Below are 15,739 nucleotides of genomic sequence, written 5' to 3'. Positions count from 1 at the left end.
TTTCCAAGAACTTCCACTTATGGAACTAGTCTGTAGCTATTTGCACAAGTTTATGCAGATGGATGCCTGCTTTCCACACAGCAGTAGTGAAGCTTCTATTTTATACCAATACACTGTGCCCACATTATTTGACCATGGGAGGGGAAAAACTGCAAAGAGCACCTACAGGAAGAGGGTCCTGAGCCTCATAAAGGTGATGACATACAGAGGACCAAGGCTGCTATTGGCGACCTATATTTGCTATGCTCTGATTGAGGATTCCTTCAAATTATTACCCAAGCAACTCCTTGTAAGAACAGTCCTCCCTCCACCCTTGCCATATGTTCAGCAAATATGTCTTCATCTACAGAATTTGATATTTACTCCCAAACTGCCAAGCATACTATTACTTCCACCTGATGATACAATTTGCAATATCATTACATGAACAGTCTCTGGACATCATGCGACCTTTAATGTCTTATGGGTGAAGTGGGCTTAATTCTTCCAGTGGCCTTCCCACTCAGCTCTACATGTTTGTCTGAGGTTATTCTGGCAGCAAACTGCCACAAGTGTATCTGTTTTTATACAACATGATTGTGATTAGTGAATCAGAAAAGAAAAAATGAAAATGTGATTGGTGTGATGGCCAACTAGGAAACAGAAAATGAACAATCCAGAATAAAAACAAAACTATTTTGTAATATAAAAGCAAAATCCCAAATACATAGCTGCTCCATCAGCATTTGTAAAGAGAAAAGACTAGAAATGCCAGAAATAACCACTTTTATTTCAGATTTCCAGCATTTGTAGTTTCTTTTGTATGCCGAGTGTTGCACAAGAGGGGCTCATTGAAATTTTTGTAGATATTCTGCCCAACTACTGTATATCTTCAAGAATATATTATCAGTGTATTTTAAGTGATTTTTAATAGTAGATTGAAGCCTTCAAAATCTCAATTCGTTGTTGAAACTGGAGATTGTGTAGTCCCTGCAGCCAGTGGGCTTTTTAAAGGCTAGTTTCCTCGAAGTTTGTCCTATGTGTGCAGTGCCATTCCTCCTTTTTTAATGCTGTTTCTAATAAGTGAAGTGGGAGGGGAGCGAGTTTGGGAACCTGCTATAGGGAATCAAGTAAATTGGAGGGGTGTGTCGGACTGTAACTGAGAGAAACACGGAAAAAAAGAAAAGAAATGGCACCAACACACAACTTCCTTGTAGAAGGTTGGTAATTACTTCTGTAAACAAACTGACTGATCCAGAGTTGGACCCTGGAGTTAGTTGGCTGCTGAGTTTTGTTGCTAAAGTGCGGATTAGTAGTTGTTGGATGTGAGGTGTTGGGCTGCAGTTTCCTGAGGGTGTGTGAGGGCGTTTTTGCTCCCAGTGCTGATTCCCCGGCACCGTGCGGGGGCTCAGCCTTTGTGCTGAGGAGGGGGGGTCTCTGCCCGCAGCCCCCCGGGGGTTAAACCCGACTCCCGGCCGAGGAGGACGCTGCCGCTCTCCGGCTCCGCTTCTCTTATTTTTTTTTTTGCTGTCGGTGACTCTGCTGCGGTGTGCGGGGCCGGGGCCGGGGCCGGGGCCGGGGCCGGGGCCACACTCCCTTTCTACCCCACCCCGGCTTTTAAGGTTACCGGGAGCGGCTCCCCGCCAACGGCGCCCAGGCGTTGTAAGGGCGGACGGTGGAATAAGCGAGGCCGCTGCCGCCTCTGTTTACGTTAGGCCGCGGCGGCGGAACGGAGTAGCCCGTCTCGTCCCGTCCCGTCCCGGTTGTCCTAAATTCATTCAGTTTATTGTTGAGTAAATTGTCTCAGTGTCGGGATCAGGGATCGATCTATTACTAGGAGATTTATGATTTTTTTAAAAAGAGTAAAGCTGATCACTAACCCACTTGAAGAGAGTGAGTTGTGTTTGTTTTTAAGAGTGAGATAATCTAAATAAGTCACACCTTTTTAAACCAAAATGAGCGAGGCTGGTTCCAATTGAGCAAGAAAGATATTTCGCCGGCTACAGTAAGCATAGAGTCATTGTACACTAACTTAATATCCTCTTCCGATAACAGGTACTGTTAAATCTTACACACCTTTCTGATTCTTTGATGCCAGCAAGTCACCACATTATAGTACCAGTCACTGCCATGCAGTAACTTGAGGCACTCTTGCACTGATGTTCAGCCTCTACCATGCTTGCACATATGTGGCAAGACCAAAGAAAAGCTGAAGAGAAATTTTGAATGCATGTGCACTAAACATACGTCCACATACTGTCAAAATAATTGCCAAAATTAGTTGAAGGGTAAACTGGAGAAACCGGTTTTGCTAACACTGCACTTCTTAGCTGTCCAATTTAATTGTGACTTTCTGATTTTGCAGGTGAATTTGAATACTGTCCCTGCTTTGCGGTGATATTCTCAGTTTTTAATGCCCTCTATGGCCTGAAAGTTTTGTTTTGGAGGGGAGCAAAGCAAGTTTGAAATGCTTAATTTTTCATACTTCAATTAGACCTGACCCAGCAGATATCTGAAATAAAAACAGAAATTGCTGGAAATACTCAGCTGGTTGGGGAGTCTAGGACTAGAGGACATAGTCCTGGCTCTAATTTTTAGGCTATCAGGCGTGAAGTTAGGAAACACTTATACACTCAAAGGTTGGTAGAAGTTTGGAACTCTCTTTCGCAAAGGGCAGTTGATGCTGGCTCAATTGTTAATTTTAAATCTGAGATTGATAGATCTTTGTTAGCCCCAAATCTCTTAATACCTTTGGTTAAGGTGGGTTTATGGAGTTAGGTCACAGATCAGCCATGATCTCATTGAATGGCGAAACAGGCTCGAGGCCTACTCCTGTTCCTAAGGCAGGCAGCATCTGTGGAGCGAGAAACAGAGTTAACGTTTCAGGTCGACGATCTTTCATCAGAACTGGAAACTTAGCAGATTTCTGGTTGCTGATGGGTAGTTCACACCCTGGTTCTGCCACACCTAAGTGCGACAACAACCCATTGCTGTATCACAGCAAATTTACTGGAATAATAAATCATATGAATGACTTAATATTTCATGCCTTTCTGATAGTGAAAGATGCAGCCCTCAAAACAACAACTTGCATTTATATAGCGTCTTTAACGTAGTAAAACATCCCAAAGCGCTTCATGGACGCTTTATCAATCAAAATTTGACATCAAGGCACATGAGATATTAGGACAGGTGACCAAAAGCTTGGTCAAAGAGGTAGGTTTTTAAGGAGTGTCTTAAAGGAGGAGAGAGAAGTAGAGGTTGAGAGGGAATTCCAGAGCTTCGGGCCTAGGCAGCTGAAGGCATGGCCGTCAATGGTGGAGCGATTTAAAATTGGGGATGTGCAGAGGCAAGAATTGGGTTGTAGGGCTGGTTGTAGGGCAGAGATCTTGGGTTGTAGGGCTGGAGGAGGTTACAGAGATAGGGAGGGGCGAGGCCATGGAGGATTTGAAAACAAGGATGAGAATTTTAAAATCGAGGTGTTCCGGGAGCCAGTGTAGGTCAGCGAGCACAGAGGCGCTGGGAGAACGGGACTTGGTGTGAGTTAGGATACAAGCAGCAGAGTTTTGGATGAGCTCGAGTGTATGGAGGATGGACGATGGGAGGCCTGCCAGGAGAGCATCGGAATAGTCAAATCTAGAGGAACAAAGGCATGGATGAGGGTTTTAGCAACGGATGAGCTGAGGCAGGGGCGGAGACGGGCTATGTTACGGAGGTGGAAGTAGGCGGTCTTGGTGATGGAGTAGATATGTAGTTGGAAGCTTATCGCAGGGTCAGATAGGATGCTAAGATTGCGAACGGTCTGTTTCAGCCTCAGATTGTAGCCAGCGAGAGGGATTGAGTCGGTGCCTCTACAAAACTTGCGTAAGATGCAAATAAATGTTCGTCTGCTAAATCCTCTTATTCCCAGTTATTTACATTGTAATGTTTTCCTGTACCTCCCATGTTGAATTGCACTATATTTAAGATTCAGGGACTTTATTTATTCTTCCCCTCCTCCCATTTCAGTTATTTACATGATTTTAAAAAAATTCTCCCTCTTGGTTCTTACAATTAACATGTTGTTCTTGTGGAAGTTGTCATTGATGTGGCCTTTCGCACTGTTGAGTCTCCAGCATCTCAACGGATGGTGATTAGCTGTGCTCCGGGCCTGATTAGTTGACTAAACTCCAGTCAGTGTCTGAGGTTACTGTTGCAATTACTGCAAATGTGTTATATTGCATTTTTACAAAGTGAACCACTGCCCCTGAGTCAAACTAGCCAATTTTCTCTCCTGGCTTCAGACTATGATGAGCTAAACGCAGTTGCCCAAAATCATAGAATGGCTTCCTTCTGTGCTGTAACCATTCGACCCATCGAGCCCGTGCCGGCTCTTTGTAAGAGCAATCCAGTTGGTCCAATTCCCCCGCTCTTTCCCTGTAGCCCTGCAAATTTTTTCCCTTTTAAGTATTTATCCAATTCCTTTTTAAAAGCCACGATTGAATCTGCTACTGTCACCCTTTCAGGCAGCACATTCCTGATCATAACTACTTGCTGCATAAAAAAGTTTTTCCTCATGTCGCCTTTGGTTCTTTTGCCAGTGACCTTAAATCTGTGTCTTCTGGTTCACAACCCTTCCGCTAGTGGGAATAGTTTCTCTTTATTTACGCTATCTAAACCCTTCATGACTATGAACACCTCTATCAAACCTCTTATCCTTCTCTGCTCGAAGGAGAACAACCCCAGCTTCTCCAGTTTATCCACATAACTGAAGTCCCTCATCCTTGGAACCATCCTAGTAAATCTTTTCTGCACCCTCTCTCAAGCCTTCATATCCTTCCTAATGTGCGTTGCCCAGAATTGGACACAAGATTCCAGCTGTGGCCGAACCAGGGTTTTATAAAGGTTCAACATAACTTCCTTGCTTTTGTACTCTATATCTCTATTTATAAAGCCCAGGATCTCATATGCTTTTTTTAACCAGTTTCTCAACTTGTCCTGCCTCCTTCAAAGATTTGTGCACATATACTCCCAGGTCTCTCTGTTTCTGCACCCCCATTAGAATTGTACCATTTAGTTTATATTGCCTCCTCATTCTTCCTGCCAGAATGTATTATTTCGCACTTCTCTGTGTTAAATTTCATCTGCCATGTCTCTGCCCATTCCACCAGCCTGTCTATGTCCTCTTGAAGTCTATTACTATCCTCACTGTTTACTACACTTCCAAGTTTTGTGACATCTGCAAATTTTGAAATTGTTCCCTGTACAGCCAAGTCCAATTCATTAACATATATCAAAAAAAGCAGCAGTCCTGGGGAACAACACTGCATGCCTTCCTCCAGTCCGAAAATCAACTGTTCACCACTGCTCTCTGTTTCCTGTCACCGGATGAGCAAAAATTTCCTCCAACTAAATATCGGGAAGACCAAAGCCATCGTCTTTGGTCCCCGCTACAAACTCCATTCCTTAGTCACCAACTCCATCTCTCTCCCTGGCTACTGTCTAGGCTGAACCAGACTGCTTGCAACCTTGGCATCCTATTTGACCCTGGGATGAGCTTCTCACCAAGACTGCCTACTTCCACCTCCGTAACATCGCCCGTCTCCGCCCCTGCCTCAACTTATCTACTGCTGAAACCCTTATCCATGCCTTTGTTATCTCCAGACTGGACCATTCCAATGGTCTCCTGGCAGGCCTCTCATCTTCCACCCTCCATAAACTTGAGCTCATCCAAAACTCTGCTGTCCATATCCTAACTCGCACCGAGTCCCATTCTCCCATTCTCCCATCACCCCTGTGCTTGCTGACCTACGTTGGCTCCCAGTCCGAGAACGCCTTGTTTTCAAATCCCTCCATGGCCTCACCTCTCCCTATCTCTGTAACCTCCTCCAATACAACAACCCTCCGAGATCTCTGTGCTCCTCCAATTCTTGCCTCTTGCGCATCCTCGATTTTAATCGCTCCACCATTGGCGGCCGTGCCTTCAGCTGCCTAGGCCCTAAGCACTGGAATTCCCTCCCTAAACCCCTCGACCCCTCTCTACTTTTTAAGACAATCCTTAAATCCTACCTCTTTGCTTTTGGTAATTGGCCTTATACCTCCTTATGTGGCTCGGTGTCAAATTTTGTTTGATAACGTTCCTGTGAAGTGCTTTGGGGACGTTTTACTACATTAAAGGCGCTAAATAAATGCAAGTTGTTGTTGCAGCCAACTTTGTATCCATGCTACCTCTGCCCCTTTTATTCCATGGGCTTCAACTTTGCTGACAAGCCTATTATGTGGCACTTTATCAAACGCCTTTTGAAAGTCCATATACACAACATCAACAGCATTGCCCTCATCAACCCTCTCTGTTACCTCATCAAAAAAACTCAATCAAGTCAGTTAAACACGATTTGACTTTAACAAATCCATGTTGGCATTCCTTTATTAATCCACACTTGTCCAAATGACTATTAATTTTGTCCCGGATTATCGTTGCTAAAAGCTTCCCCACCACCGAGGTTAAACTGACTGCCCTGTAGTTGCTGGGTTTATCCTTACACCCTTATTTTAACAAGGGTGTAACATTTGCAATTCTCTAGTCCTCTGGCACCACCCTCATACCTAAGGAGGATTGGAAGATTATGGCCAGCACCTTTGCAATTACCAACCTTACTTCCCTCGGCATCCTAGAATGCATCGCATCCGGACCGGGTGCCTTGTCTACTTTAAGTACAGCCAGCCTTTCTAGTACCTCCTTTTTCAATTTTTAGCCTATCCAGTATCTCAACAACTTCCTATTTTACTGTGACTTTGGCAGCATCTTCTTCCTTAGTGAAGACAGATGCAAAGTACTCATTTAGTACCTCCACCATGCCCTCTGCCTCCATGAGTAGATCTCCTTTTTGGTCCCCAATCTGCCCCACCTCTTCTGTTACTACCTGTTTACTATTTATATGCCTATAGAAGACTTTTGGATTCCCTTTTATGTTAGCTGCCAGTCTATTCTCATACTCTCTCTTTACCCCTCTTTTTCACTTCTCCTCTACTTTCTATATTCAGCCTCATTCTCCCTTGCATTTCAACATCTTTCATACACCCTCTTTTCCTGCTTCATCTTACTCTCTACCTCTTTCGTCATCCAGGGAACTCTGGTTTTAGTTGCCCTACCTTTTCCCCCTTGTGGGAATGTACCTAGACTGTACCCGAACCATCTCCTCTTTAAAGGCAGCCCATTGTTCGATTACAGTTTTGCCTGCCAATCTTTGATTCCAATTTACCCGGGCCAGATCCGTTCTCAACCCACTGAAATTGGCCCTCCTCTGATTAAGTATTTTTACTCTAGATTACCCCTTGTCCTTTTCCATAACTAATCTAAACCTTATGATACTATGATCATTGTTCCCTAAGTGTTACCCCACTGAAACTTGCTCCACTTGACCCACTTCATTCACCAGAACTAGATCCAACAATGCTTGCTTCCTCATTGGGCTGGAAACATACTGAGCACAATTCAGAAATTCCTCCCGCTCTTTGTCCTTTTATGCTATTACTATCCCAGTCTATATTAGGATAGTTGAAGTCCCCATTATCGCTACTCTATAGTTCTTACACCTTTCTGTAATTTTCCTGCAAATTTGCTCCTCCAAATCCTTCCCACTAGTTGGTGGACTATAGAATACATCCAGTGTAATGGCGTCTCTATTGTTTCTTAACTCCAACCAAATAAACCTGTAGTTGGAACCCTGGACACAAGAGTTATCAGTTAAAAGGAGTACAAATCAACGTTTTGATTTTGGCCTCCTTGCAGGCCTGAGTGACCCATGTCTTCACCCAAGAGTCATCTGCTAATCAAAGAATCGTTACCACAGACTGGGCCTGATTCCTTGATCTGTGCCAGATGACTAAGCTACTTATGTAGACATGTTAGAATGGAAAACATTAATAGATTTGCTTCCTTTGCTTGGCTGCCATTCTTTGTTATTTACATACATGTTTGGCAATTGAATGTGATAGCTTGAGCATTAAAAAAATTAACAGTAAACAGTCGATTGTCCGTTAAGGATGTTTGTTGCCAGTTGAAATATTTGTGACTAGAAAACCATAAAGATTCCATAAAACAAGCACAACCCAAAGCCTCTGCATTCAAACAACATAAGCATATAAATCTCCCCTTTGACAGAACCTGAGACCCAGATGCATATGAATTTACCTTTGCTAGGCGAAATGGAATATAGATTTTTTTTTGTACGTTGCAGAGCCAACTGTGTGGTGCTGTTGTCAGATTTTGAAATTCGGCCTATTCACCCCTACTCCATCCCCACCAGGACCAAACCCTGACCAGTGGCTCATAGCGTGCTTTCGACAATTTAAAAAAATAGAAGTGCTGAAAGGGTATTTAAGGTACTTTAAGATGGTCCCAGCAATGGACTGGAACATGGCTTTTGTCACTTTTGAGCCAGTACTAGAAGCAGCCTGCAACACAGCTTTTGCAACTGCATTATTAACATTTTAATAGTAATCCAGGCCACTGATGTACAAATATGTGCACAATTATGGAATTCGAGCTTGAAATATTTGTGACTAGAAAATACTCTGAATTAGTCAAATTGTATTTTCATTAAATCAGTGGCTCTGATAATATCTTGTACATTATTTGGTGCAAAACAGTGTATCCTCTGATTCAATTCTGAGCAATGCCAGGGGAGATCTGCTACTATATTACAAATCAGTAATTTCCTCTATCACACTTCTTGGTCAGACTCCAAGTCTTACCACGTCTTACTTCAAGAAAATGTATAAAGAAACAAGAGCTCATCAGGAATGCAAAATACTTGAGCCACAATTTCTACAACATCTTAGTTTAGCTTACCCAGTATTCATCACTACAATTTACTTGGTATGTTGTTCCTGACCTTATAAAACAACACACCCTCTGACTTACCATCAGTCGCACCATGAGAGATTTGCATATGTTAATATATTAAAAACTTTGCATTTGTATGTACTTCCTGTAACATCACACTTTGGCTGTCGTGCTTTGGCACAAAGTAAAACAGTAGTAAATCTGAACTGTAGAGGTAGAAATTATGAAGTGAAGAAAGTGGCTAAAAATTCCCAATGAGAAGCTGCTAAGGATTCATGAAAACAACCAATCCTGAATGATCAGCCAGGAGAAGAAAGGTGAACCAAATGAATCACTTAAAATGCAGCGGTGTTTTTCTTGGCAAATGAACATTCTATGTAACAGAAATAAGTAAAAATGTACATATTTCACAATAAGCTAATAAATGGAGCTCATAAACTGTCTGTTGTCTTTCAGTACTCTTAATTAATGGTTTTACTTGACATTAGCCTCTCAAGCCCAAGTCCAGGATTTTTTTTTGATATTTTTGTCCCAGAGATGTGACTTTCTTAGCTGAAGGCAGATCCTGCAATCTAAGCATGTGCAATTTACACTGTTACTTAGTATGATTCATGGAATTTTGTCAGCCCAACTGTTAAAATGCTTCTCTTCAGCCTCTAATAGTATCTGATTGGTTTTCCAGAATTGTCTGCTCCTGCTGCTTTTTCTACCTTGAACCCTTTTAAATTAGCTAGTATCATTTTCTTTATGGTCTGGTAGCACCATCTTCCTTATGGTGTGGTAGAAATCTATCTACTAGGCATGGGGTAGATCTAACCATATCACATTTATAATTTGAAAACAAATTACATATTTACAGTTGCTGTGGGTGAGTGAAAATCTAATTATTTGCAAAATTGCAGAAGTTGGATAAGTTTTTTTTGTATATTATGCTTAGTCCTAAAAGTATTCAATTTGTTCTGTTAATCTGAGTACATAATGTTTTCTCAGGTAATTTATCAAAGTGTTATGATTGACTGGAGGAAGACTGACCATTTACCAAGGGTGTTGGTTCTAAGCTATGCCTCCTTCTACCCCACTTTCTAAAAGATACAAAATTGCTGAGTCAATTTTGCTAATTAAATATACATTTATATTAAAGCAGCCAATGTGTTTATTTACTGTTCCAGATGTAAAGTGGAATCTGTATATTTAGGCACCAATGCTTTTTCATGTTCCCATAACCATGGTATTCTCTCCTAGTGCTGCTAGTCCCTTGGAGCACCCTTCAAAATAGTTAAACACCCTGAGACTTCATCCGCGTACTGTCATATCCCATGCCTTCTTCCCAGTGCCTTCAGTTTCCAGGCCTGCCCCCAATGCTGATATGTCTGGTATTCTTGGCAAAACACCCCTTTTCTTATGAAACCTCCAACTCATCATAAGTAATGCCATGGGAAATTTGAAAATATATGTAACGCAGTTAGTTATGTTGTATACTGTTCGTGTTGCTTTTAAGCAGTGTGAACTCTGACTTGATGTGAGTCCATAGAACACTAATAATTAATAAAAATGTCTTCATTAGCATCATGTTATTTATATGACATCCATTTGTGATCTAGTTAGTCAAGAATACCACACACAAGAAATGTTGCACCTCTTAATTTTTCAAAAATATTTAATATTTACCTTGCTTTTTTTTGAATTTGATGTAGAATTTTGCAGTGAATTAGAGCCTATTTGAAGACGACCTAAAATGCCCTCTATAGAGATTATAGAGAGAAACTTGTAGAATCTTGAGTTTTGCAAGTCACAATATTGTGTCAAATGCATGCTTCAGAGATAATTTCATCTCTTGAATAAGGTGACTAATAACGGGAACGAGAATAGGTTTTGTAAATTCAATTTAAATGTAGGGAAATGTTAATGAGTTTCGAAAGTGCTGGATCAATTGAATTAATCAGTTGAGAACCGAGCACTGAACTGGCGGATAGAAACGTCGTCCATGTTTAATTGTTGAGCAGTCAGTGGATTTGTCCTGCAAATTTGTTATTAGCAATAATTTAAAGAGCTGATAGGCATCATAATTTGGATAAAACGAAGCGGATGACTTCATACTAATTGGGCCCAACTTTCAAGGTGGTTTAAACCAGTTTTGTGGTCTAAAGCATCTTCCTATACCATTTGGAGAGTTTTCTGCTGGCTTGGTCTATTCTAAATTTTCATGAGTTGGCCCACTGCCTGGGTGGTCACTTGAATAATTTGCAATATTGGCATACATTCCCATAACTGGGAAAATAGGCTAATGTTTTTGTTACATGCAAAATTTATTCAGACCATTTTTTGCCGTATCTTAAGGTAGTTTTTCAATCTTGTTACCAAGTGGTGTTTTGGCATTTCCTCAGTTCCAGGCAGATTTATATAATACAGAGAAATGTAAGACGAAGGCAAAACCAAGCCATTGTGTTGTACAGGTTCACTCCCCTAATTCAGCATGAGAAAAATGTGAAAAGAGGTCAGTGCATCTTTTTTGACTTGTCGCAGTATTTGCAAAATGGATAAATAGATATTAAAACTTTTAAAAAAAAAATAAGCAGACCTGCTTTAAGATACTGAATGAGATTTATAAGTGCATTTGAAATGCAAGGTACAATATACTGAAATCTTTTTTAGGCACTATTTGTACTTGGATGAAAGTATTAAATCAATTCCAAACTGTCCACAAAGTGGCATTGTGAAATCTAGTGTATAAAACAATATCATGATGTATTTTTTATGTCTTTTAAAGGTAAGAGAGTGAGTTGTGCTTGTAGGGAATGAAGGGTTCCTAGGAAAACAGAAACCTTAAATAAGGGAAGAGTTTGCCAAGCACAATTTATGGTAAGTCTTTGACCAATTCACTTACTAAACAAATAGCAGTTGTAGTTCAGCTAACCAGAAATAGTTGAAGCCATTGACCATGGTGTCTTGAATCCACAACATGATTCTTCACCGTAATAACATTGTCTCAGTGCAGTAGCTTACCTCTCGGCCCATCGTGCCTATGGCCGGCTCTTTGAAAGACCTATCCAATTAGTCGCATTCCCCTGCTCTTTCTCCATAGTCCTGTAATTTTTTTCCCTTCAAGTATTTATCCAATTCCCTTTTAAAAGTTACTATTGAATCTGTTTCCACCATCCTTTTGAGGTAGTGCGTTCCAGATCATTACAACCCGCTGCATAAAAAAATGTTTCCTCATGTCGCCTCTGGCTCTTTTGCCGATCGCCTTAAATCTGTGTCCTCTGTTTACCGATCCTACTGCCACTGGAAGCAGTTTCTCCTTATTTACTGTCAAAACCATTCATGATTTTGAACACCTCCATCAAATCTCCCCTTAACCTTCTCTGTTCTAAGGAGAACAACCCCAGCTTCTCCAGTCTCTCCACATAACTAAAATCCCTCATGCCTGGTACCATTTTAGTAAATCTCCTCTGCACCCTCTCTAAGGCCTTGACATCCTTCCTAAAGTGTGGTGCCCAGAATTGAACACAATACTCCAGCTGCGGCCTAACCAGTGATTTATAAAGGTTTAGCATAACTTCCTTGCTTTTGTACTCAAAGCCTCTGTTAATAAAGCCCAGGATCCCTGGTTGTTGTTTACATTTGTTAGAACTTAGTTAAGCTGGAAAACATCTAGTATAACCTGGAATTGTCCAGTGTGAATCCTGCAGTTTGCATCTCACTGTCATTGAGAACTCACTGAGAAACTCACCTTATGTGCAGTTGTGTGTTGAACCTTTGGAACGGTGTCTTCATTCCTCCCTACATCTCAAATCAGAAAACAATGTGCAGTATTATTACATGTATGATTGATTTGCAATAGATCTCAATTTTTTTTTGTTATAAAGTCAAATAAAAATGTTTGGAGTGTATTTTTTTAAGAAAATGTGTTCTGTTATATTTGTAATCTACAGTTTTTAAAAAAATCTATTTGAAAGGTGGGTCCCTATTTCCTGAATTACATTCTGACTGGGATGAAATTCTCTGTCGTCTGCTTTGTGAAGGTTAATTATTTTGTAAAAATCCTGTCTCTCTTAGAAGCCAAAATGTCTATGAAATTATGATGTGCTGCACATAATGGGGCACTTGCAGGCCAAATACACCCAGAATGTACTGCCAGAAGCTTGATATTTAGTGGTGTTGCATTGTAGATTACATTTGTTCATCATAAACACACTTCAATATTGAGCAGAGTTTGTTGTTGAGAAATTATTGTTCTTGACCAATAGATTGTTACGTGACTGAGAGCAACTGCCTTGATACCTGGAACATTTGGAAATGTAATTTTTTTGTTGGATTTAAAATGGATGTTATAAGTGTACTATGGAGGGGGTAGAAATAGCTGAAGGTGAAGCAGAAAGGATCTGAGGGTGATGGTAGATTCTGTACTTAAGTCAAATCATTGTGAGCCAGCAATAAACAAAGTGAATGGAATGTTTGATTATATTGTTAGGTCTGTTGACTATAAGTCGCAATATGTCATGCTATTGCCTTGTTCAGACCATACCTTCAGCATTGTGTTCGTTTTTGGCTACCAAGGCTCTTGGGAAGTATTCAAGCCATGGAGGCGATGGAGAGAAGCTTCATGAGGCTGATCCCCAGCATCAATTTAGGAGGCAACACTGGAGAAACTAGTTCTCTTCAGCCTTGAAAGGACACCTTATAGTAGAATACAAGAGGTTAAATGACATAGATAATTCTAATTTGTAGTACTGGTTCAATGTATGCGAGGATACTGGAAATACAGAACATAGAGTGAAACTAGTGATGGGAAATTTTAGGTCAGAGGTACGGAAGGACTTCAGTCAGAGCGATCAACACCTGGAATGGTCTTCCTCGATGGAGTAGTGGAGTTGAAAACCTTAGACTCATTTAAGAGGAGATGTTGGCCTTTCAGATGGTGTAGCTCAGATGGGCCTCATGGTCTCCCTTGTTTGTGTCTGTCCTGGTGATTTTTTTTTCAATGGACTTTAGTTATACTTTCTTCAATCATCATACAAATGTAGTTTTGCCTATTTGATGACAGAACTTACGTTTCAGTTTATCTTTTTGTTTTAAAGATACAATGGGCTCGATTTTGAAAGGGTGGTGGGATGGCAGTGGTGGTGGGGGGGGGGGGGTCAATGAGCAACCCGACCTACTAAAATCTTACCGTTTCTCATGCAATCGCAAGTTAATTGGTCGCCCTTAACGTGGCTTCTGGGTTTGCCGTCCGAAAGCTGAGCAGTGGGCGGACTGCGCGCCCGCGTCAGGCTGTCAGCTAGAGCGGCTCTATTTAAAGGGCCATTGCTCCAAAGGCTTTTGCTGCAGCAAACACCAAAAACATAATGGAGCAGCACAGGGGCTAGGGTGCTTCCAGGTTTAATGATGCCTCACTGCAGCAGCTACTGTACGGGGTGAGGAAGAAGAGGGAAGTGTTTTACCCCGAGGACAGAAGGAAGTACCCTGCCTCTGCCACCAAGAAGGCCTGGCTCGAGGTGGCAGAGGAGGTCACCAGCAGCAGCAACATCTCCCGCTCCTAGGTCCAGTGCAGGAAGCGCTTCAATGACCTAACTAGGTCAGCAAAAGTGAGTACACTCACTGATTCTGCTGCCCCCCCCCCCCCCCCCCCCCCCCCCGGCCCCGCCACCAAACTCATTCTGCACTGCCAAGACTACTCCATCACATCACTCCTCACACCCACTTAAGGCTCATCCACAACTTACCTACACTTCCTCACCTCCCCATTAGTCACCCCACCACTACCACTCACCCCAATCCTCATCCGATGTGATGGCACTGTCTCGTACTCACGCTCTGTTGCACTGTCTTTCACAATCAGCCTCACCCAAAGCAATGCATTCATCGGCTGACCAGTTCACCATCACTCACTCACACGCCTGTACTTTCTCCCCTTCTAGGAGAAGAGAGCGCAAAATGCACGCGAGAGGGCGAGGACTGGAAGGGGGCCACAACAAATAGTGGTCCTCACTGACTCGGAGGAGGAGGCCCTGCAGATCAGCCGCACCCTCGAGTGCCTGTCTGTAGGGGACGTTGAGACTGGCACCCCACAAATGTCTGGTGACACAACTTTAACATTCATCACACACAACATGAACTGATGTTAACAATGCTTGGCATGTTGAACATCTCAGTATGCTCATTGCAACATGACACTTCTGTGAGGATGCTTAATATTGCCTTCTGTTCTCGTATAGGCCATTCAATGACCGCAGTGCTGGCAGAGGGCGATTCCTCAGAGGAGCTCCTGGCCTCTGAGGGTGCACTGTCACATCTTAGCGAGCCATCCACCAGCGCAGATACTCACACCTCGGTGGGTCCTAGTCATCAGTTGGTTGGGTCGGTACCTGGTGAATCACCACACACAAGTTTGCATGAGCTGACACTGGTGGCAGGGGCAGCTGTGGAGAGTCCGCATAGGTGGACGCACTCCTCTCCAGGTTCTACTCAGCTGGATACAGGTGCTGAAAAGGAGAATGATTGAAGGACAGCCGCACATTTGCGAAGGTACTGGAACAGGTGCCACACGCACTCTCCATAACAGCACAGAGGACGGTGATGCCCAACTGCTGCATGAGTGGAATGGTGGCACAAGTACGGGAGGGAATCTCTGAGATACTGTCACAGGAATGTGCGCAACTGTCTGAGACAGTCTCGCAGGTAAGTGCAGGAATGTCTGCGATGGAGAGAAGGCTAGCCACCGTTGAGCTTCAAACACGGCTCACAGATGAATCCATTCAGCCCCTGACAAGCCGTTCGGACTCTGTGAACATAATTCTGCCGCCTTAGACAGGTTGACAGATACTTTAGAAGTGGCCTTCCAAGGCATCATACATGTCCTCCAAACTGTTGTCCAGCAGGGTGGTAGGAGTGATGTGGGCCTAGCCCAGGAGAGGGATGATGGCGAAAGGGGAC

The 15,739-nt window shown here is 42.5% G+C and overlaps 1 protein-coding gene across 6 annotated transcripts in view; it reads left to right on the top strand.

The window, feature by feature from the left end:
• The first annotated feature begins 1,069 nt into the window (after positions 1–1,069).
• The window catches only part of LOC137331497 (inactive N-acetylated-alpha-linked acidic dipeptidase-like protein 2), a 715,700-nt gene continuing 701,030 nt past the window's right edge, over positions 1,070–15,739 (top strand). For 4 of the 6 annotated variants that reach the window (XM_067995331.1, XM_067995330.1, XM_067995327.1 and 1 more), the window contains exon 1: positions 1,070–1,199. The gene's annotated coding sequence lies outside the window, so the exon portion shown is untranslated. Of the gene's footprint in view, positions 1,200–11,573; positions 11,666–15,739 lie in introns of all 6 variants that reach the window. The other 2 variants (XM_067995329.1, XM_067995328.1) reach the window with 1 other exon arrangement.

Source organism: Heptranchias perlo, chromosome 13 (genome assembly GCF_035084215.1).
Source record: "Heptranchias perlo isolate sHepPer1 chromosome 13, sHepPer1.hap1, whole genome shotgun sequence".
In the NCBI taxonomy this organism is placed as follows: domain Eukaryota; kingdom Metazoa; phylum Chordata; class Chondrichthyes; order Hexanchiformes; family Hexanchidae; genus Heptranchias; species Heptranchias perlo.
The sequence above is the reverse complement of the archived record's forward strand: the minus strand, read 5'-3'. Positions and strand labels throughout refer to the sequence as shown.